At 35.2% G+C, this 25,332-nt stretch overlaps 1 long non-coding RNA gene across 2 annotated transcripts in view; it reads left to right on the forward strand.

The window, feature by feature from the left end:
- LOC144381604 (uncharacterized) overlaps positions 1-25,332 on the forward strand; it is a 178,212-nt gene that overhangs the window by 27,772 nt on the left and 125,108 nt on the right. The gene's annotated exons all lie outside the window — the stretch shown is intronic.

The raw sequence follows: 25,332 nt of genomic DNA on the forward strand, positions 1-25,332 counted from the left end.
GTTATCAAAATTCTCCCAACAAACAAAAGCCCAGGGCCAGATGGCTTCCCAGGGGAATTCTACCAAACATTTAAAGAAGAAATCATACCTATTCTACTGAAGCTGTTTCAAAAAATAGAAACAGAAGGAAAACTTCCAAACTCATTCTATGAGGCCAGCATTACCTTGATCCCAAAACCAGAAAAAGACCCCACCAAAAAGGAGAATTACAGACCAATATCCCTGATGAACATGGATATTCTCACCAAGGTACTCTCCAGTATTCTCACCAAGATACTAGCCAATAAGATCCAACAGTACATTAAAAGATTATTCACCATGACCAAGTGGGATTTATTCCTGGGCTGCAAAGGTGGTTCAACATTTGCAAATGAATCAACCTGATACATCACAGTAATCAAAGAAAGGACAAGAATCATATGACCCTCTCAACTGATGCAGAAAAAGCATTTGACAAAATACAGCATCCTTTTTTGATTAAGACTCTCCATAGTGTAGGGATAGAGGGAACATACCTCAATATCATAAAAGCCTTATACAAAAAACCCACAGTGAATATCATTCTCAATGGGGAAAAGCTGAGAGCTTTTTCCCTAGGGTCATGAACATGATAGGGATGCCCACTCTCACTACTGTTGTTCAACATAGTACTAGAAGTCCTAGCCTCAGGATTCAGACATAAAAAGAAATAAAAGACATTCAAATTGGGAAAGAAGAAGTCAAACTCTCACTCTTCACAGATGACATGATAATTTATGTGAAAAACCCAAAAGGTTCCATCCTAAAGTTACTAGAACTCATACAGCAATTCAGCAACATGGCAGGATATAAATGCACAGATTAACAAGTCAGAAAACGCCAGATGTTGGCGAGGATGCAGAGAAAGGGGAACCCTCCTACAATGTTGGTGGGAATACAAGCTGGTGCATCCACTCTGGAAAACCATATGGAGGTTCCTCAAAAAGTTGAAAATAGAGCTACCCTACGACCCAGGAATTGCACTACTGGGTATTTACCACAAAGATACAAATGTAGTGATCTGAAGGGGCACTCGCACCCCAATGTTTATAGCAGCAATAGCCATAATAGCCAAACTATAGAAAGAGCTGAGATGTCCATTGACAGATGAATGGATAAAGAAGATATATATATATATATATATATATTATATATATATATATATATATAATATATATATATATATATATATATATCTCCATCAAAAAAATGAAATCTTGCCATTTGTAATGATGTGGATGGAACTGGAGGGGATTATGCTAAGTGAAATAAGTCAGTCAGAGAAAGATCTCACTGATATGCAAAATTTAAGAAACAAGGCAGAAGATCATAGAGGAAGAGTGGAAAAAATGAAACAAGATGAAACCAGAGAGGGAGACAAACCATAAGAGACTCTTAATCTTAGGAAACAAACTGAGGGTTGCTGGAGGGGTGGGGTTGGAGGGATGCAGTAACTGGGTGATGGACATTGTGGAGGGTATGTGTTGTAATGAGCACTGGGTATTATATAAGACTGATGAATCACATTACAATACGTGCTTTCCTTAATACCCATCACCAGGCTACCCCATACCCCCACACCCCTCCCCTCTGAAACCCTCAGATTGTTTCCTGGGTGTTATACACAAACAATGAATCATGGAATACTACATCAAAAACTAATGATGTAGTGTATGGTGACTAACACAACATAATAAAGAAAATAGGCAAAAAAAAAAAATAATAATAATAAAATAAATAAATGCCTATCGATGCCTTGATGTGTACCAGGAAAAAAAGAAGACTGATAAATCATAGACCTGTACCCTTGTAACAAATAATACATTACATGTTAATTAAAAAATAAAATTAAAAAAACATGAAAAAAAGAAAAAATCAATGCAGAGAAACCAATTGCACTTCTATACACTAACAGTGAGACAAAAGAAAGAAAAATTAAGGAATCAATCCCATTTATAATTGCACCAAAAACCATAAGATACCTAGAAATAAACCTAACCAAAGAGGTAAAGGATTTATACTCTAAAAAATACAGAACACTTATGAAAGAAATTGAGGAAAATGCAAAGAAATGGAAAAAACATTTCATGCACAGATTGGAAGAATAAATATTGTTACAATGTCTATGCTGCCCAGAGCAATCTACACTTTCAATGCAATCCCTATCAAAAGACCATCGACATTTTTCACAGAGCTGTAACAAATAATCTTAAAATTTGTATAGAACCAGAAAAGACCCCAAATCACCAAGGGAATGTTGAAAAAGAAAACCAAAGCTGGGGGCATCACAATGCCTGACTTCAAGCTATATTACAAAGCCGTGATCGTCAAGACAGCATGGTATTGGCACAAAAACAGACACATAGATTAATGGAACAGAATAGAGACCCCAGAAACGGACCCTCAACTCTATGGTCAACTAATCTTTGACAAATCAGGAAAGAATATCCAATGGAAAAAAGACAGTCTCTTCAATAAATGGTACTAGGAAAATTGTACAGCCACATCCAGAAGAATGAATCTGTACCATTTTCTTATACCATACACAAAAATAGACTCAAAATGGATGAAAGACCTAAATGTGAGATAGGAATCCATCAAAATCCTAGAGGAGAACACAGACAGTAACCTCTATGACCTTGGCCACGACAACTTCTGGTTAGACACGTCTCCAAAGGCAAGGGAAACAAAGGCAAAAATTAACTATTGGGACTTCATCAAGATAAAAAGCTTCTGCACAGCAAAGGAGAGTCAACAAAACTAAGAGGCAACCCATGGAATGGGAGAAGATATTTGCAAATGACATTACAGATAAAGGGCTGATATCCAAGATCTATAAAGAACTTCTCAAACTCAACCCTCAAAAAACAAATAACCCAGTCAAAAAATGGACAGAAGACATGAACAGACACTTCTCCAAAGAAGACATACAAATGGCTAACAGACACATGAAAAAATGCTCAACATCATTAGCCACCAGGGAAATACAAATCAATACCACAATGAGATACCACCTTACACCAGTTAGAATGGCAAAAATTAACAAAACAGGAAACAACAAATGTTGGCAAGGATGTGGAAGAAAGGGAAACCCTCTTACACTGTGGGTGAGAATGCAAGCTGGTACAGCCACTCTGGAAAACAATATGGAAGTTCCTCAAGAAGTTGAAAACAGAACTACCCTATGACCCAGCAATTGCATTACTAGGTATTTACCCCAAAGATACAGATGTAGTAAAAAGAAGGGGCACCTGCACCCCAATGTTCATAGCAACAATGTCTACAATAACCAAACTGTGGAAAGAGCTGAAATGTCCATGGATAGATGAATGGATAAAGAAGATGTGGTATATATACACAATGGAATGTCACTCAGCCATCAGAAAGGATGAATACGTACCATTTATATTGACATGGATGGAACTGGAGGGTATTATGCTGAGGGAAATAAGTCAAGCAGAGAAAGTCAATTATCATATGGTTTCACTCATATGTGGAATATAAGAAACAGAGCAGACGACCATAAGGGAAGGGAGGGAAAGCTGAATGGGAAGTCATTCAGAGAGGGAGAAAAACCATGAGAGACTCTTAACTAGAGGAAACAAACTGAGGGTTGATATAGGGGAGGTGGGTGGAGGGATAGGGTAATTGGGTGATGGGCACTAAGGAGGGCACATGATGTGATGAGCACTGGAATTTATACACAACTGATGAATTATTGAGCACTACATCTGAAACAAATGATGTACTATATGTTGGCTAATTGAATTCAAATAAAAAAAAATCTACTAGGTGATTTTTTCCTCTATAAAACTTTCTCCAATTCTCCTGACAGTGAATTTTCTTTTTTTCCCAATACTACTTATATTTGTTAATATGTTTTTATTATTGCACTGATCATATTGTGTTATTATTTGTTGTCACATTTCTTTCTTAGATTGGAAGCTTCTTGAGAACAGGGATGAACTTTCACAAGGGCAATTGGCACTTAGAAAAGAGCTGGTTCCTGAGCAGTGCCTGGCACATACCAGTGGCTCAATAAATACATACTTGATTGAATTGTTACCAATGTCCTAGTTCATGGGGAAGCATATAAACAAAGAATTTTTAAAATAAAATCATTCAATTCAAAATAGCACAGTGCTCAAAAACACATTGGAAATATCACAATGAAGACTGCTTTGCTTATTTTTTGAGAGGAAATTATTTCTTTCCTCACAGTTATTTGTCTCTTTTGTGTTATAAATGATTCTGAGAGGGGGCTCATTTTATTTCCACATAAAGAAGCTGGGTAGAGAGAAGGCACTATAAGCCAGACTAGCACATAGGGGAAACTCTCATAATCTAGCCTATTCTATCCTGTGTGGATGATAGTCTGGCTTCAGTGAGAAGCCATAACAGATTTTCTTCTTCCTTTCCCTTTCTCTTCCTCTGGTCATTCTCCTCCTCCAACCCTCAAAATTTAGTCATTAAAATTTTATGGATTTGCTATGCGGTTTTCTAATTTTTTACCCTACATAATTCTCATAGGAGCATGATAAGTACACATAGTATCTTGGACAGCCTTTTGGTAGCCATGTCCTACATTTAGTGTAGAGGCCACTCACACATGGTGTCTAAATGAATGAGTGTGTTAAGGAGGAAGGTGGATGGTAGGTAGCATTTCAGCCTTTCTCTGGGTGAAATTCACCACTATTTCCTTTGTATACATATCTATACTGAATGTGTCTGTAACCATTGGACAAACTTAGTCTACATGGCTTATCTTCCTACAAAACTAAGAGCTCCTCAACTGAGATCAATAACCATGTATTATTGATTTTTATGTTTCTAGGGATAAAAAAAATTCATCCAAAAATATTTATGAATGGATGAATAGATATATTAGCATAACAAATTCTGGAATGATTTATATCAGGCAGAGAAATCTGGACTGGAAAAAGCTAGAAATAAAGGACATTGAGGTTTTTGAGTAGGAAGAGATTGCAATTCTATTCTGCAGCAAAAGTTATCCACATCACTCACTTGTCTCTTGGGAGGTCATAATACAAGTGGGCTAAACACTCACAATATGTCTTGAATTTTCACCAAAAATCTGTGGAATTTCACCAAAAGCCTGAATTGGAGAAATGATTCATTTTCTTCCTTTTCTGCCAGAAAACATTATAAATATACAAGACTCAGAGGTGTTTTCTCTCTCCCCTTAGTGGAATATTGCAGTGGCTTGCAAGCTACCTACTTGATTCCAGTTACACTAAGGGAGTTACTAAATGCCAATAAACATTGCTTTACTTACTTGCCAAATGTGAGGCCTTGATATGCTCTTTGTCAAGCTTGTTTGCAACCAGTTTGAACATACTATGTGGAGGTACACATCAGTCATCATGAGCTAACTCTTTTTTACTCTTGAAAGTATTTTAATTTAGGATGGCTTAGTCATCACTTTTAATAATCACCTCACATTATTTTAGAGTGAGAAAATAATTGGAAGATTGGAGACAATTTTGTTGCTATATATTTAAAAGCACATCAGATTGCAATTGCTGTGAGCTGCTACCTCTTGCTCTCTGCCCTGATACTCAGGGAGCCCCCTTTGTCTCACACCTGGAGGGAAATTCTCTCTATAATGCACTCTATGACTTTAGGCTTCTTTGTTTCTGTTCTGCTTGATTCTTTCAGAGAGTCTGAAGAGTTCCTTTGTGACCATCTGTACTTGATGCTGTATGAAAAGGAAGGAAACTAATGTTTTTTGCACAATTTCTATGAAACCTATACTGAAAATATCATTTAGTTCTTATTAAAAAGGCTGTGAGGTAGATGCTATGATCTTTTCTCCACAAATGGAAGAATCCAGATCAGAGAAATTAGAACATACCTTTCAAGTATTTTTGTTATTCTTCACCACCCCCACCCACCATGCACCCATTCTCTGCCCTTCCCTACCTTGCTCTGTGTCCTAGGAGGCTGGCCACTGTGGACCAAGTCAACTTGGCTCAGACATCTGCCAGTTTCCAGTTGGCATGGTTAATGGGAGGCACAACAGAAGACCAGAGGATGGAAGTAGAGTTTGAGGTATTTATTCAACCTGCTTTCTTACTGTCAGCTGTGTTTCTGGCAGTAGCTTCTCGTCTTTATAACTTCACCACCTGTCAGGCAGCTCCTCTTGGTCACTTGGGCTCAAAGGACCCTAATAATAGTAATTCCTCTCCTACTCATTCATATTTCAAGTGGTAATGACTTCCACATGTTGGTAGTCTCTGACTACCTCACCATCCTTGGGTTTCCTTATCTTAGCCCACATTCTATAAATTAAATTGTATTAAAGTATTTGAGCCATGTGGGATGGAGTCTGTTTTCTTTTGTAACCATTAACTATATACTCCCAGTACCTCAGCTAGTAAATATTGCATTGGAATACTGGAGACCCTGGTCTTTCTATTTTCCAAGACTGTTCTCTCCACTAGTGTGTGTCCTCTCATTCTTTAATCTTTATTTGAAGTGATTACAAGAGCCTCTCTCTGAAGGAAGACACTAAGGCCACTGAACCCTGACTTTGTCTCTTACCACAAACAGAGCTGCTAGTCACTAATACAGGTCAAATTAAGAAGCAGATATAGTATCTAACCAGAAACAGTTGAAAATTCAGTTGGGGAGACAAGAATAACATGAATGAAACAGAAAGAAGAAACATGAGTGATTACACAACATTGGTTTATGTTGCATTTCATTAAATTTTGTATCAGATCCATGCACCATACTGTCAGAAATCAGCTTAGTTGCTTTGTCTTTGGAGTATTTTTCCATTCAGCTTTGGCATTTCAAGAGCCAATGTTGCTCACAAGACATTCCTCTAAGTTACAGTTATAAACAAGTGTGTGTTTTGAGATTTTCTGCATAAATGGTCATATCATCCTGCAAACAAAGAATTTTATTTCTTCCTTCCCAATCCTTTCTCCTTAATCTACTGATGATCATAGTTTTTCTTACTTAGCCTGTTGATATGATGGGTTGCTTTATTATTATTTTTGAATGTTGATCCATCCTTCCATACCTAGAATAAGTCTCAGTTGTGGTATATAATTTTGTTTAAACTTTGTTAGATTTAATTTGGTAATATTTTGTTGATGATTTTTGCAAGTATGTTCATAAGAATTTTATATAAATGGAAATTCTATATAAACACACATATTTTGGAAGAAGCGTCCGCCTTCTTTTACTTAGCATAATTATTTTGAGACTCAAGTATGTTGTTGCTGTATTAGCAGTTTATTCATTTTTATTATATTTTTTAAACAGATAAATTACTTCTCAAAGAGACTTAATATCTAAGGAAAATAGTTTTTTTTTTTTTTTGTCCATGCATTTAACATTTTTATTGTTCTTCATTCCTTCTTGGAGGTACATGGAGATCCATTTGCCTTCTGTCTAAAGGACTTCCTTAAGTGCAGGTCTGATGAAAATACTTCTTTAGGTTTTGTACATCTGAAAAATTCTTTATTTGTGAAAGAGTATATTTTATTGAGTATAGAATTCTTGGTTGACTTTTTTTCTACTAGTGTTTTAGAAATGTTACTTTACTATCTTCTGGCATGTATATTTCCAATGAGAAGTGTGTTATCATTCTCATATTTATTCTTCTGTACATAATGTGTCTTATTTCTGGTTGCCTTTAAGACTTTTATTTATTTTCTACTGGTTTTAATAAATTTGATTATGTGTGTTGTTATAGTTTTCTTCATATTCTTGGGTTTGGGTTCATTGAATTTCTTGAATTTATGAAATTATGATTTTTGTCAATTTGGAAAAATTTCAACCATTCTTTCTTTAAATATTTTCCTTCTTTTTTCCCCCAGAAATTCCAATTGTACACTTTTTATGTATTTGAAATTGTCTCATAATTTCTCATGAAAAGTTTATTTTCAGTATCTTTACTCTCAGTGTTCCACTTTGGGTAGTTTCTATTTGTATTTCTTTAGGATCAGTATTCTTTTCTTCTAAAATGCTAATGTGCCTTTAACTTCATCCAGTGTATTTTAAATTTTAGACACTGTATTTTCATTCCCAGAAATTTGATTTGGATTGTTTTTATATTTTTCAGATCTTTATATATTTAAGCATTTATCTTCTTGAGCATATAGAATATAGTTATATGACTGGTTTGTTATCATTGTCTAATTTTATCATCTAATTTCCACATCTATTTCTATTGATTGATTTTTCTCATTATGGGTCATATTTTCTTGCTTCTTTGCATGTCTGGTAATTTTTATTGGTTTACAGACATTGTGAATTTTACTTCATTAGTTGCTGGATACTTTTGTCTTCATGTAAATGTTATTGAGCTTTGTTCTGAGATGCAGTTATGCAAACTGGAACGATGTTGATCTTTTCAAGGCTCACTTTGGAGCTTTGCAATTCAGAGTCAGAGTAACCTTGGGTTTTAGGGATAATTTTGTATCACGTCTGAAATAATACCCATCTGAATACTCTACATGATGGTTCATGACTTATGAGGTTTTTTTCTCTCTGGCTGTTAGTTTTTCCAGTTTCTGGCCGATATGAACCCTGGGGATTGCTCCCCAGATCTTTTATGGTACTTACTTAACATGGCCTTGGGTAGTTTCCTTACATGTATGTGCTGATCAGTATTTAGCTGGATATTCAAAAGGTGCCATCTGCAGATCTCCAGAGCTCTTTCTCTATGCTAAAAATTATAGATAACATGCCTCTCCAGACTTTCAAATATTTCCTCAACTGCCAGTATCTTCTGGATTCCTGCTAGTACTTACCTTTATTCCCCCCTCTCTCAGAGGAACCTGATATCTAATCTCTGAAAACCATTGTTTCTTTTATTTATGGACTATTTCTTGTTTTGCTAAAAATGAAACTGTTTTATTCATTTTTTTACTCTTTTTAATGTTTTCATTAAATGTTTTTATATAAGGATGGTGTCAAAATGCTTACACTCTGCAATTTTTAACTGTAATCATCACAAAAGGATTAGAATGGCAAAATAATTAGGTTATTATTAGTTTTGGATGATAGGACTTGGGTGGCCAAAACTGTGAGTGGAAAACCCATTAGAAAGCTAAAAGGGGATTCCGAAAAAGAGATGTTAAGTTCCTGAACTAGGATAGAGAGATTGGCTAGAGGGCTAGATTGGAGAGAATACAATGATGCAGGTCTTATTGGACTCCGTGACTAGGAGTATGAGATGAGGGACTGAAGAAAATGATTAATGGATTGAACAACTGTGTTGATAGTAGTATACTAGGTCTCCCCATTACAGTCTCAGCTAATAATCATACAATTTTATGTTTATATATTCTTGTTCTAAGTTTTAAAATTAAAGGTAATGCATCCACATGGTGTTAAAATGGATTTTTTAGTTCTTATAATATAAATAAACTTACATTCTCGAGTGCTCCTGATTTTTATTCCCTGTCTAATTATCCAGGGACAATAATTTTAAATATATTAGTCTGGAGATCTTCTGATGATTACTTACACATTATATAAGTAATATGTTCATATGGCTATTTAAATTATTTTTAATAAATTAAAGTCCATTAATTTTCTGTTATGATGAACAGTGATTTTACTCATGCCCTTCTCGCTCTCCCCACCCACATTTTCTTGCTTATTTTCTCCAATTTTAATTAGGTCATTCTTAGTTTCTCCACTGGCCACCTCTGAAGCTTCAAGCTACATCCTCTTACATCTAATTCTTCCCACCAATAGTACAGTGTTTCTTGGCTCATTAATTTCTAAGAAAATGTTGATAATATTTTTGGTTTTATTTCTAACATTAGTTTAGGTCCTATGCTTTTTCCAAGAAACTATTCTAAAATGCAGATGTGGATATAATATGATGGCTTATTATTATTTTATTATTCTGATTTATGAGAACATTGAATGCATAGGCATTCCATGTGGTATCCTCCAGTGCATCTAATTGAGTGGAGTTTCTTTTTTACTTTTTTAAGCCCATCATTTGTCATTAGTATATTACCAAGTTTATCAGATTCTAATGAACTTTAGTTATTTTATCATTCCACTATCTTTCTACCATAAACTTCCATATTCTTACTCTAATTTACATTCTTATTCTAATTTACATTATTCCTGAGCCTGCTTCATAGCTGCCTTCCTTTAACTTCCTTTAGTAGCTCTTCTGTGTTAAATCCATTCTTTCATGGATTACATATGCTTCTAATGAATTATGTAGTCTCTTGTTTTGCTGGAGTACTTCCTCAAGTAACTTTCCAATCAAGAATAGGAGAAGAATAAAATTTCTGAATTTTTGAATGTAGGCATGTGCTGTATTCACTCAGTATGCTATACTAATTATTTAGCTAAGTGTAGAAAGCTATAATGAAAATTATTTTTACTCTGATCATTAAAATCACTACTCTTTTATATTACAGCATTCAGTATTTCTGATAATAAGTCTGATGCCAGTAGGATTTTTTCTTTGATAGGATTTTTTTTTTCTTCTTTCAGGGGCTTTATTCATTGTATTTGGGAAATTTATAATGATATGTCCAAATAAAAAAATAATTTTTTTCTGGGAACTCTACAAATAAACTTTTTCATATGAAGTCTCAGGGTCTTGTTCAGCTCTGATAATGAGATGTTGGAATTCCTGGGTTGGTTGTCTTGTTCTCATATTTGCTTTTTTTCTTTTTACAAAAGTAGATTTTTTTTTTTACTTTAAAAATTATTTTTAACATCTAGCAATCATACTTACAATCTTTTAGTTCTCTGATCATTCATTTTGATGACATATCTTGTATCTAAGTTTTTTCACCAAAAAATTAATTAGAGAAGGTATTTTGTTATTTATTCATTTACTAATTTACTTTTGTTTATTCTGTTTCCTTTAGGGCCTTCTTTCTTCTTTCTTTCTTAAGATTTTATTTATTTATTTGAGAGAGAGCAAAAGCGAGAGAGGTCACAGTGGGAGAGGGAGAAGCAGACTGGCCGCTAAGCAGAAAGCCCAATGCAGGGCTCAGTCCCAGGACCCTCAGATCATGACCTGAGCCAAAGGCAGATGCTTTAACCTACTGAGTCACCCAGGTGCCCCTCTTCCTCTTTCTTTATGATCATGTCTTTCTCTCACATTGTAAGCTGTCCACAAATATCTCGTTATCATATGAAAGAATCATGTGGAGGATATAAAATCAGTATATTATTCATCATGCTTGGTGTTAAGTGGATTGAATTCTGCCACTAAGAGAAAAAGACTGAAGATTGGGTTAAATAACAATACCTATGTGCTGTTTATAATTATAATAGTAAATCAAAATGAAAGAGAATGTTTGAAAATGAAGGGGTGAAAGAGTCAGCAAAGAAATGCAAATTAGAAGAAAGTACATATAGTACTATAAATATTATATGGGTTATAATTTAAAGTTTTTAATTTTTTTATTATGTTCAGTTAGCTAACTTATAGTACATCATTAGTTTTTGATGTAGTGTTCAACAATTCATTAGTTGTGTATAACACCCAGTGCTCATCACAACACCTGCCCTCCTTAATACCCATCACCCTGTTCCCCGATCCCCCTACCCACCTCCCTTCTGTAACCCTCAGTTTGTTTCCCAGAGTCCAGAATCTCTCATGGTTTATCTCCCTCTCTGATTTCTTCCCATTCAATTTTCCCTCCCTTCCCCTGTGGTTCTCTGAGCTATTCCTTATGTTCCACATATGAGTGAAACCATATAATAATTGTCTTTCTCTGCTTGACTTATTTCCCTCAGCATAATACCCTCTAGTTCCATCCACGTTGATGCAAATGGTGGGTATTCATGCACTCCAATGTTCATAGCAGCAATGTCCACAATAGCCAAACTGTGGAAGGAGCCAAGATGTCCTTCAACAGATGAATAGATAAAGATGTGGTTCATATATACAATGGAAAAAAATTAAATTTTTAACACTAAAGAGGATAAAGAGCAATATCACACAATAGGATAATATACATAGACTGGTTAGAACAGAGCCTGGTGTGCAGTATGTGCTCAATATTTCTTGTTATGTTGTTATGTGTTATGTTATGTTATGTTGCTTTGTTGTTATTATGTATTGTTAAGTTATGTTATGTTGTGTTATATTATATAAAACAATTCTTATAACTTCTTGTGTGTTAAAGAGTTAATAAATTTAAGCTTTTGCCAATTTGTTTTGAAAATCTAAAGAGATATTGATGAACATACAATTATTACTGTGAAGGATTTCCATATACACAGTAAGGAAGTTAAAGAAGTAAAAATTATAATTAGGGTTCTAATATGGACATTTTGAATTGAAACTACTTCCCAATACCTTCTGCTAGAGTTTGAACACTAAACTTCCCTGTCTTTGGGAAAAGGAGAACTAATTTGGTAAGTAGGGGATAAAATTTGAAAAAGAGGCAAAAACTGTGCAGGTAGAAGAAAAAAAAATTTTTCCTGAGACTATAAGAAGCTGAGAGGTAAGGAGTGGAGTTAAAGGAGGGATGGAGGGCAGTATCAGCAAGGAATTTGAAGTCTTTCCTGAGACAGCTGCTGCAGATAAGAGACTTTCTACCCAGAAATGTCTCATGGTTGGAAGGGTCACTATTAAAGGTATTATTCCAAGAAGCCATGTGGTAGCTGATGTGCCATGCTTTGTCCTGTGTGATATCTTCCCATCACCTATACTCAGAGACTTTGACCATTCTTTCTTTCCTTGGCACCAGGTGATGACTTTACTTCATCAACACCATGCTACCTCCCTTTGCTGACAGACTGAAGAGGGATGTGTGTGTCTCTGTGTGTATTTTGAATCATCACAGTCAGTTAACAAAGTTTAGGGGAAGCTGCTGAATGACTACACTTTGGTGGGCTTAAAGACCCAAGCTTAGGAGCCAACGAGTGAGGGAATTGTTAATGCAATTGCTACTGCCCACCCTGTGCTTTTTACTAAGTATAACCATAGGAGAGTTTCATAAATGCTCTGTCTGAATTTCCTTGTGTGTAAAATAGGGATAATGATTTTTACTTCTCAGGGTTGGCATGGGAGTAATACATAGAATAATATATATAGGGTTTCTTATAGTCTGTCTGGAACCTGAGAGATGACCAATAAATCATAGACATTATTATACTGAAAGTTCTTAGTTTTAAAGACCCTGCTTAATCTTCATCAGATTTATTCTGATTTCTCTTTAAGTACTAATGACATAGACTCTCATCTCTTTCCAGAATGATGGTAATAAGTTAAATTTATCTTTCTATAGGAATGTTCTTGTGTTTTATGGTTATTAAGAAAACCAGCCATTTTTTTTGGCTCAAGTTCTGGTCTGATACTTGCATAAGTCCAGTGTTTACCTAAATATGTTCTCTAAAACACAGTACCACATGATAGTCCTTAGAAAAATTGTTTTCATGGTCAATGGGTATGAGTAATTTGTATGCTGCATATGACATTTTCCTTTATCCTGATTTTCTGGAGAGGCCCCGAACATGTAAAGACAAAACTTGTTTAGCCCCACAATTTTAAAACTACTTAGAATATAGAACTTATTTTCCTCTATGAAATATCTAATAACATTCTAAGGAGGTATTGTTCCATGGATCACATTTTGGGAAACACGTCACTAAGTAGAGCCAACGTTTTTGATATGCTTAATGGCAGCATCAGAGTCAGAAAGCAAGGTGTTGTGTTATTGGGTAGTGACTGCCACTAGCCAATACTTTCAGCTTCATGGTAGGACCTGATACTCTTGATCTACATTGCTTTGATTTCTTGCTTTTTAAGATGATTGATGTGTAAAATGATTTCACATTACTCTGCATGAGCAAAGATTTGTTCTGATGTTCCACTGGGAGTCAATCAGAAATCCAATTTGAAGTTAAGTCAATAAACTCCTGGTTCCTCACTATCCCTTATTTATTAATAGTATTAATGGGATCCCAAAGCCTTTCTTATTCTTTTCAAATCCTGCCAATATAAAGTTATACATCCTATATATAAGATCCCACTCTTTTCTAAGTATATTGCATCACATAATGCTCACATAATTCTATGGTAGTATCCAATTTAACAGACAAGAAACAAAGGCTAAGAGGGTTTCCAAAGCTTATTTATTGTCAGATAGCAAGTAAAGCCATAATTCCAATTACATATTTCTGATTCAACCATAACGTACTATTTTCTACTCCAAATCATACCCCTTCCGAAAAACCTTACGTGCTCACCTTTATTTGGTAACTACAAACATGCTGTACAACAAACTACCCAAACACTAAGTGGTTTAAAACAAACATTTATCCTCATGGATAAAATTGCTAATCTAGGTTGGGCTCTGCTCTATGAGTCTATTACCTTTTTTAGGGACCAGCAGGCTGGCAGGGGCAAGTTCCTTTCATGGTGATGTCAGAGATCCAAGAAAGTAAGGAAATCACAAATATGCTTTACAAGCTTCGATCACTTCATGTTCACTAACATTCCATTGGCGGAAGCAAGTGACATGGCCAAACCCAAAGCTAAGGGACAGGGGAGTTATACTCTGCTTCAATAATAGAGAGAACTGCAAAGCCACATATCCTATAGTGCAATATATTCATAGGTTTGGAGAACTAGGATGTGACATCTTTGGGTGTCATTATTCTGCCACAGTGCCATATATATGACATTCTATTAGGTGTTTAGTGGCATTTTAATGTGGTTTTAATTTGCATTTCCCTAATGATTATGTTGATCATCTTTATATGCGTTATTTATAATCTATTTATTTTCTTTGTTGAAGTGTCTGTTTAAACTTTTGCTAATTACATATATTAGGTCTATACTTTTCTTATTGAGTTTTGAAAATTCTTTATATAGTATGCATACAAATCATTTGTTGGATGGATAAAGTGAAAATATTTTTTCAAATAGGTGGCCTGTTATTTTCATTCTATTAAGGGTATCTTTCAAAAATCAGAAGTTCTTAATTTCAGTGAAATGCGATTTATGATTTTTTAAATTATGCTTTTGGCATAGTATTAAACTTGTGCCTAACTCAAGTTCACAGAAATTGTTTCTCATGTTTTGCTTTAGAAGTTTTATAGTTTTAGATTTTAATATTTAGGTCTATGGTCCATTTTGAGGTAATTTTTGTATAGCATGTAAGGTATGGATTAAGGTTTCATTATCTCTTTTTTAATTTTTTTGTTTCAACACCATTTGTTCCAAACATTTTTCTTTCTTCATTAAATCATCTGCATCTCTGTCAAAAATCAGTTTACAATAGAAGTGAGTCAATTTCTGAGCACTCTATTCTGTTCTATTTTTTCCAACAATGTCTTTGTTACTGTAGCTATATAGTATTAGGTAAAATGAATACTCCAACTTTGTTCTTTTTTAGAATAGTTTTGGCTATTCTAGTTCCTTTTCTTGTCCATATCATAGATTCAACTTGTCAATCATGTACTGAATCATGTATAGAATGTTGGTATATTGACCCTGTTTCCTGGGACCTTGGTGAACTCAACAAGTTCCAGTAAATTTTCAGATTCTTGGGAAATTTCTACATAGAAAATTATGTAATATGTGCATAGAAAGTTTTATTTCTTTTCTCACATATCTGTATCCCTTTCATTTCTTTTTCCTGATTTATTAAACCAAATGATACTTTTGATATGATGTTAAATAAAAAAAAATATATCCTTGAATTAATTAGCACTAGGTATTTTATGCAACTGATGAATCACTAAATTCTATCTCTGAAATTAATAATACAGTTTATGTTAATTAAATTGAATTTAATAAAAAAATATAGATATACATCCTTGGGCTGTTCTCAATTTTATAAGGAAAGAAGTCAATCTTTCACCATTAAATATGAAATTAAGTGTAGTGTTGATTTTTTAAATTTGTTTGTATGTTTGTGGATGCTCTTTATCAGATTGAGGAAGTCTTCTATTCCCAATTCCCAATCTTCTGGAACGTTTTTTTGTTGTTGTTGTTTTGTTTTGTTTGTTTCTTTCTTTATTTTTAAAGATTTTATTTATTTATTTGAGAGAGAGAGAGCACATGGGGGGGGGTGGGTCAGAGGGAGAAGCAGACTCCCTGCTAAGCAGGGACCCCGATGCAGGACTCCATCCCAGGACTCCAGGATCATGACCTGAGCCGAAGGCTGTTGCTTAACCAACTGAGTCACCCAGGTGCCCCTGTTTTGTTTTCTTTTAGTAAATGGGTATTGAATGTTGTCAAAGGCTTCTTCACATATAGATGAATTCATGATTAACTTTCTTTTGTCTGTTAATAGAATGAATTAAATTGATTGAATTTTGGGTGTTGAACCAGCCTTAAATTTTTGGAATAAATCTTTTTAATGAATTGTTGGAATTGATTTCTTATATATTGTTGAGGATTTTGCATCTTTGTTCATGTGGGTTATTGTTTTTTAGTTTTTTTCTTCTTATAATTCCATTATATCATTTTGTTATTATGGTAACACTGAACTAATAAAATATACTAAGAAGTAGTCCTGCTTTTTTATGTTCTAAAAATATTTGCATAGGGGAACCTGGATAGCTCAGTCAGTTAAGCTTTGGACTTTCGATTTCAGCTCAGGTCATGGTCTCAGAGTCCTGATACTGAACCCTGCATTGGACTCCATGCTGGGCGTGGAGCCTGCTTAAGATTGTCTCTCTCCCTCTCCCCCTTCCCCTCTCCTTCCCTTTCTCTTCTTCCCTCTCTTTCTCTCCCCCTCTCTAAAAATAAATAAAAATGTATTTTTTAAAGATTTTATTTATTTATTTGTGCACAGGTGCACAAGGGAGAGAGAGAGAATGGGCAGGGGGGAGGGGCAGAGGGAGAGGTAGAATCAGACTCCCTGCTGAGCAGGGAGCCCCATGCAGGACTCAATCTGGGGATCCTGGGATTGTGACCTGAGCCGAAGGCAGATGCTTAACTGACTGAGCCACCCAGGCACCCTAAATAAAAATATTTGTATAAAATTTGTATTATTTCCTTCTTATGTATTTGGTAAAATTTAATGTGAAGTCATCTGGGGCTGGAGTTTTCTTTGTGGAATGTTTTTACCACAAATTTAATTTCTTTAATATATATTTTACTGTCCAAATTATCTATGTCTTCTTGAGTAATGATAATATTTCAGGGCACTTTTTCAGTTCATCTAATGGGTCAAATTTATGAGTATGGAGTGTGTAGGATTTCTTCATTACCCTTTTAAATGTCTGTAGTATGTGTAATGATGGAGTGAGGGATGTGCTCTTTTCATTCTCAGTGTTTGCAATTACTGTTTTTTTAAAAATTGGCTAGTCTGGCTAGGGGTTTATCATTTTTTTAAAGATTTTATTTATTTGTTTGACAGAGAGAGCACGCACACACACACAAGCAGGGGGAGCTGCAGGCAGAGGGAGAGGGAGAAGCAGTCTCCCTACCCATCAGGGAGTCCAATGTGGGGCTCTATCCCAGTACCCCAGGATCATGACCTGAGCTGAAGACAGATGCTTAACCGACTGAGCCACCCAGGTTCCCAGGCATTTATCATTTTTATTGATCTTTTTAAAGCTCCAATTTTTTATTTTATTGATTATTTTTTTTGAAGGAGGAGGGGTCTCAATTTATTGATTTCTGCTAATATTGTTATTTAATTTTTTCTGTTTAGTTTGGGTTATTTTGATTTTTAAAAAAAAATCCTTAAGGTACTTTAATTACTGATTTGAGACTTTTCCTCTTTTGTTATATGAAGACTTATTAATGTTATAAATTTTCCTCTAAACACTAATGTTTTAGCTACATTCAACAGCATAAAATTTTTGATATGTTGCATTTTCATTTTCATACACTTTTCATTTCAAACAATTTTCTCATTTTCCTTGAGATTTCTTTTTTAACCATTAGCTACTTGAGTGTTAATTTACAAATATTTAGAGATTTCCCATATACCTTTATTTCATCTTTAATTCTGTTTTAATACAGGAACATACTCTACTTAATTTGAATTTCTTGTAAATTTGTTAAGGTTTAATTATTTGGGGCCAAGATTGGAGAATACTCCATGTGCATTTGAAAAGAATGTGAATTCTGTTCTTTTGGGATGAAGTGTTCTATATCAGTTCAAGTTAATTGATAACATGGCTCAGGTCATCTATATTCTTATTCACCTTCTGTGTACTTGTTCTATAAGTTTCGGAGAGGTAAGTATTGGAGTCTCCACTCATATTTGTGGGTTGTTTGTGTCTTCTTTCATATGTATCAGTTTATGGTTAATTTATATTGAAACTCTTTTTAAATGTATATGCATCTAGGATTTTTGTGTCCCCTTTGATAATTGACCTTTCTATCATTATATGATGTTCTTCCTTATATTTGTTAATATTCCTTTTTTAAAGTGCACTTTCATAAATATTAAATACCTTGTCCAGCTTTCTTCTGGTTACTATTTATACGGAATCAATTTTCCATAATTTCATTTCCAACTTAGTTTTGTATTTATATTTGAAGTGTGTTTATTGTAAACAGGTGCTCTTTTCTTAATTCAATTTATCAATCTTCTATTAATGATGTGCTTAGGCCATTACTATTTAATGTAATTATTAACAATATTGGGTGAAAATCTTTTATCTTGTTATATCTTAATAAGATATATCAAAAGTTAATATCTAGTGAACTATTTTCTATTTTTCCACTGTACTTTGTTTTATTTTCCCTTTATTTCCCTTTTCCTTTATTAAATGTTCATTTTTAATGATTGCATTTTATCTCCACTATTGGATTAGTGTTTACACCTCTTTGCAAAATTGTTTTAGTGATTACCTTAGGGTTTAATTTTTAATTAATCAGCATATTCCTTCAAATAATATTATACACTTTACTTCTGATAAGGTGTTTATTATACCTTACAATTATTAATCCTCATCTTTTGTGTTATTTTTGTCATACATTTTACTTTTACAGATCATATAATCATGTCAGGCATTGTTACTATTTTGGCTTTAAACAGTTACTTTTTAAAGATATTAATATAAGAAATAAATGAATTTTGTAATTACCTTAATTGATTTTATTTATAATACTATATCACTTTGTGTAGATTTACATTCTCTGTGGTATCATAATTGTTGCTGACTAAAGAACATATTGCATATTTCCTGTACTGTAGATCTCTATCTGAAAACAAAAATCTTTACTTCTCTTTCTGTTTAAAAAGATATGTTGCTTTGAGCACCTGGGTGGTTCAGTTGCTTAAGTGTCTGACTCTTGATTTCAGCTCAGGTCATGATCTCAGGGTTGTGCGATCAAGGCCCACCTTGGGCTTGAGTCTGCTTGGGATTCACTCTCTCCCTCTTCCACTGCCCCTCCCCCACTTTTGCTCTCTCTCTAAAATAAATAAATAAAATCTTCAAAAAAAAGATATGTTGGTTGGCTATATAATTTTGAATTAATAGCTTTTATTTTCCCTTTCAATACTTTAAAGATGTCATTTCATTTTCTTCTAAATTGTATAGTTTCTGATTGGAAATCTGCAGATATTCTTATCTCTCTTCCTATATAGGTAAAGTGCTTATTTTTGCTAGCTGCTTTTGAGATTTTCTCTGTATTGAATTTTCAGTATGTTGAATATATGTCTAGGTGTTTTCTGTTTTTGTTTTGTTGCTTATTTTGTTGGTGTTCAGTGAGTTTTTTCTGGAGCTATGGTTGGCCGTAGGTTTTTTTATTTTTTATTTTATTATGTTATGTTAATCACCATACATTACATCATTAGTTTTTGAGGTAGTGTTCCATGATTCATTGTTTGCGTATAACAACCAGTGTTCCATTCAGTACGTGCCCTCTCTAATACCCATCTCCAGGCTAACACATCGTCCACCCCCCTCCCCTCTAGAACCCTCAGTTTGTTTCTCAGAGTCCATAGACTCTCATGGTTCGTCTCCCCCTCCGATTCCCCCCTTCATTTTTCCCTTCCTACTATCTTCTTTTTTTTTTTTAAACATATAATGTATTATTTGTTTCAGAGGTACAGGTCTGTGATTCAATAGTCTCACACAATTCACAGCGCTCACCAAGGCACATACCCTCCCCAATGTCTATCACCCAGCACCCCATCCCTCCAACCCCCCACCAAAAAGCAACCCTCAGTTTGTTTCCTGAGATTAAGAATTCCTCATATCAGTGAGGTCATATGATACATGTCTTTCTCTGATTGACTTATTTTGCTCAGTATAATACCCTCCAGTTCCATCCAAGTTGTTGCAAATGGCAACATTTCATTCCCTTTGATGGCTGCATAATATTCCATTGTATATATATACCACGTCTTCCTTATCCATTCATCTGTTGATGGACATCTTGGCTCTTTCCATAGTTTGGAAATTGTGGATATTGCTGCTATAAACATCGGGGTGCATGTACCCCTTCGGATCCCTACACTGATATCTTTGGGGTAAATACCCAGTAGTGCAATTGCTGGGTCATATGGTAGCTCTATTTTCAACTTTTTGAAGAACCTCCATACTGTTTTCCAGAGTGGCTCCACCAGCTTGCATTCCCACCAACAGTGTAGGAGGGTTCCCCTTTCTCTGCATCCCCGCCAACATCTGTCATTTCCTGACTTGTTAATTTTAGCCATTCTGACTGGTGTGAGGTGATATCTCATTGAGGTTTTGATTTGGATTTCCCTGATGCTGAGTGATGTTGAGCACTTTTTCATGTGTCTATTGGTCATTTGGATGTCTTCCTTGGAAAAATCTCTGTTCATGTCTTCTGCCTATTTCTTGATTGGATCATTTGTTCTTTGGTTGTTGAATTTAAGAAGTTCTTTATAGATTTTGGATACTGGCCCTTTATCTGATATGTCATTTGCAAATATCTTCTCCCATTCTATTGCTTGTCTTTTGGTTTTGTTGACTGTTTCTTTTGCTGTGCAAAAGCTTTTTATCCTGATGAAGTCCCAATAGTTCATTTTTGCCCTTGATTCCCTTGCCTTTGGCGATGTTTCTAGGAAGAAGTTGCTGTGGCTGAGGTCAAAGAGGTTGCTGCCTGTGATCTCCTTTAGGATTTTGAAGGACTCCTGTCTCACATTTAGGTCTTTCAACCATTTGGAGTCTATTTTTGTGTGTGGTGTAAGGAAATGGTCCAGTTTCATTCTTCTGCATGTGGCTGTCCAATTTTCCCAACACCATTTGTTGAAGAGACTGTCTTTTTTCCAAGGACATTCTTTCCTGCTTTGTCGAAGATTAGTTGACCATAGAGTTGAGGGTCCATTTCTGGGCTCTCTATTCTGTTCCATTGATCTCTGTGTCTGTTTTTGTGCCAGGACCATACTGTCTTCATGATTACAGCTTTGTAATAGAGCTTGAAGTCTGGAATTGTGATGCCACCAGCTTTGCTCTTTTTTTTTTTTTTTAAACATTCCTCTGGCTATTCGGGGTCTTTTCTGGTTCCATACAAATTTTAAGATTATTTCTTCCATGTCTTTGAAAAAAGTGGATGGTATTTTGATAGGGATTGCATTGAATGTGTAGATTGCTCTAGGTAGCATTGACATCGTACTATATTTCTTCTTCCAATCCATGAGCATGGAATGTTTTTCCATCTCTTTGTGTCTTCCTCAATTTCTTTCATGAGTATTTTATAGTTTTCTGAGTACAGATTGTTTGCCTCTTTGGTTAGATTTATTCCTAGGTATCTTATGGTTTTGGGTGCAATTGTAAATGGGATCGACTCCTTAATTTCTCTTTTTTCTGTCTTGTTGTTGGTGTATAGGAATGCCACTGATTTCTGTGCATTGATTTTATATCCTGCCACTTGACTGAATTCCTGTATGAGTTCTAGCAGTTTTGGGGTGGAGTCTTTTGGGTTTTCCACATAAAGTATCATATCATCTGCAAAGAGTGAGAGTTTGACTCTTTCTTTGCTGATTTGGATGCCTTGGATTTCTTTTTGTTTTCTGAGTGCTGTGGCTAGGATTTCTAATACTATGTTGAATAGCAGTGGTGACAGTGGACATCCCTGCCGCGTTCCTGACCTTAGGGGGGAAAGCTCTCAGTTTTTCCCCATTGAGAATGATATTCGCTGTGGGTTTTTCATAGATGGCTTTTATGACATTGAGGTATGTACCCTCTATCCTTACACTCTGAGAGTTTTGATCAAGAAAGGATGTTGTACTTTGTCAAATGCTTTTTCTGCATCTATTGAGAGGATCATATGGTTCTTGTTCTTTCTTTTATTAATGTATTGTATCACATTGATTGACTTGTGGATGTTAAACCAACCTTGCAGCCCAGGGATAAATCCCACTTGGTCGTGGTGAATAATCCTTTTAATGTACTGTTGGATCCTATTGGTTAGTGTTTTGGTGAGAATTTTTGCATCCATGTTCATCAGGGATATCGGTCTGTAATTCTCCTTTTTGATGGGGTCTTTGTCTGGTTTTGGGATCCAGGTAATGGTGGCCTCATAAAATGAGTTTGGAAGTTTTCCTTCCATTTCTATTGTTTGGAACAGTTTCAGAAGAATAGGTATTAATTCTTGAAATATTTGGTAGAATTCCCCTGGGAAGCCATCTGGCCCTGGACTTTTATTTGTTGGGAGATTTTTGATGACTGCTTCAATTTCCTTAGTGGTTATAGGTCTGTTCAGGTTTTCGATTTCTTCCTGGCTCAGTTTTGGTAGTTGATACATCTCTAGGAATGCATCCATTTCTTCCAGATTATCTAATTTGCTGGCATAGAGTTGCTCATAATATGTTCTTATAATTGTATTTCTTTGGTGTTGATTGTGATCTCTCCTCTTTCATTCATGATTTTGTTGATTTGGGTCATTTCTCTTTTCTTTTTGATAAGTCTGGCCAGGGGTTTATCAATCTTGTTAATTCTTTCAAAGAACCAGCTCCTTGTTTCATTGATCTGTTCTACTGTTCTTTTGGTTTCTATTTCATTGATTTCTGCTCTGATCTTTATTGTTTCTCTTCTCCTGTTGGGTTTAGGCTTTATTTGCTGTTCTCTCTCCAGCTCCTTTAGTTGTAGGGTTCGGTTGTGTGTTTGAGACCTTTCTTGTTTCTTGAGAAAGGCTTGTATTGCTATATTCTTTCCTCTTAGGACTGCCTTTGCTGTATCCCAAAGATTTTGAACAGCTGTGTTCATTTTCATTTGTTTCCATGAATTTTTTAAATTCTTCTTTAATTTCCTGGTTGACCCATTCATTCTTCAGTAGGATGCTCTTTAGCCTCCATGTATTTGAGTTCTTTCCAACTTTCGTCTTGTGATTGAGTTCTAGTTTCAAAGCATTGTGGTCTGAAAATAGGCAGGGAATGATCCCAATCTTTTGGTACCGGTTGAGACCTGATTTATGACCTAGGATGTGATCGATTCTGGAGAATGTTCCATGGGCACTAGAGAAGAATGTGTATTCTGTTGCTTTGGGATGGAATGTTCTGAATATATCTGTGAAATCTATTTGGTCCAGTGTGTCATTTAGTGTCTTTATTTCCTTGTTGATCTTTTGCTTAGACGATCTGTCTATTTCAGTGAGGGGGGTGTTAAAGTCCCCCACTATTATTGTATTGTTGTCAATGTGTTTCTTTGCTTTTGTTATTAATTGCCTTATATAATTGGCTGCTCCCATGTTAGGGGCATAGATATTTACAATTGTTAGATCTTCTTGTTGGATAGACCCTTTAAGTAGGATATAGTGTCCTTCCTCATCTCTTATTACAGTCTTTGGTTAAAATCTAATTTGTCTGATATAAGGATTGCCACCCCAGCTTTCTTTTGGTGTCCATTAGCATGGTAAATGGATTTCCACCCGTTCACTTTCAATCTAAGGGTGTCTTTGGGTCTAAAATGAGTCTCTTGCAGACAGTATATTGATGGGTCTTGTTTTTTTATCCAATCTGATACCGTGTGTCTTTTGATTTGGCATTTAACCTGTTTACATTCAGGGTAACTATAGAAAGATATGAATTTAGTGTCACGTATTGCCTGTAAGGTGACTGTGACTGTATATTGTCTGTATTCCTTTCTGGTCTATGTTGCTCTTAGGCTCTCTCTTTGCTTAGAGGACCCCTCTCAATATTTCTTGTAGGGCTGGTTTCATGCTTGCAAATTCCTTTAGTTTTTGTTTGTTCTGGAAGCTTTTTATCTCTCCTTCTATTTTCAATGACAGCCTAGCTGGATATAGTATTCTTGGCTGCATATTTTTCTCATTTAGTGCTCTGAATATATCATGCCAGTCCTTTCTGGCCTGCCAGGTCTCTGTGGATAGGTCTGTTGCCAATCTAATGTTTCTACCTTTGTAGGTCACATATCTCTTCTCCTGAGCTGCTTTCAGGATTTTCTCTTTGTCTCTGAGACTCGTACGTTTTACTATTAGATGTCGGGGTGTTGACCTATTTTCATTGATTTTGAGCGGGGTCCTCTGTGCCTCCTGGATGTTGATGCCTGTTTCTTTCCCCAAATTAGGGAAGTTCGCTGCTATAATTTGCTCTAATATGCCTTCTGCTGCCTCTCCCTTTCTTCTTCTTCTGGGATCCCAAATATTCTAATGTTGTTTCATCTTATGGTATCACTTATCTCTCGAATTCTGCCCTCGTGATCCAGTAGTTGTTTATCTCTCTTTTTCTCAGCTTCTTTATTTTCCATCATTTGGTCTTCTATCTCACTGATTCTTTCTTCTGCCTCATTTATCCTAGCAGTTAGAGCCCCCATTTTTGATGGCACCTCATTAATAGCCTTTTTGATTTTGACTTGGTTAGATTTTAGTTCTTTTATTTCTCCAAAAAGGGTTTCTCTAATAACTTCCATGCTTTTTTCAAGCCCAGCTAGTATCTTTAAAATCATCATTCTGAACTCTAGTTCTGACATCGTACTAATGTCCGTATTGAGTAGGTCCCTGGCAGTCAGTACTGCCTGTTGTTCTTTTTGTTGAGGTGATTCTTTCCATCTTGTCATTTTGTCCAGAGGAGAATAGATGAATGAGAGAACAAAATGCTAACAGGGTAACAACATCCCCAGAAAATATACCCTAAACAAATCAGAAAAGACCTGAAACCGGGGGAAAAGAAAGGGAAAGAATGGAAAAAGAAAAAGAAAAAAAAAGAAAAAGAAAAAATAGAAAGAAACAAAAACAGAACAAAACAGAAAAACAGAATATGATCAAATATGATCCAGCTGGTGCATAGATCAGTGCCATACACTAGATTTTGGGTGTATTTTGGTCTGTTAGAAGAAAGTGCCTCCCAAAATTTTAAAGAAAGATAAAGTTACATATGTATAAAAATAAGGGTTTATACAATGAGGGGATGGAATATGAGTGTAAAGATGAAAATTATAAAA

This window comes from Halichoerus grypus, chromosome 4 (genome assembly GCF_964656455.1).
Source record: "Halichoerus grypus chromosome 4, mHalGry1.hap1.1, whole genome shotgun sequence".
In the NCBI taxonomy this organism is placed as follows: Eukaryota; Metazoa; Chordata; class Mammalia; order Carnivora; family Phocidae; genus Halichoerus; species Halichoerus grypus.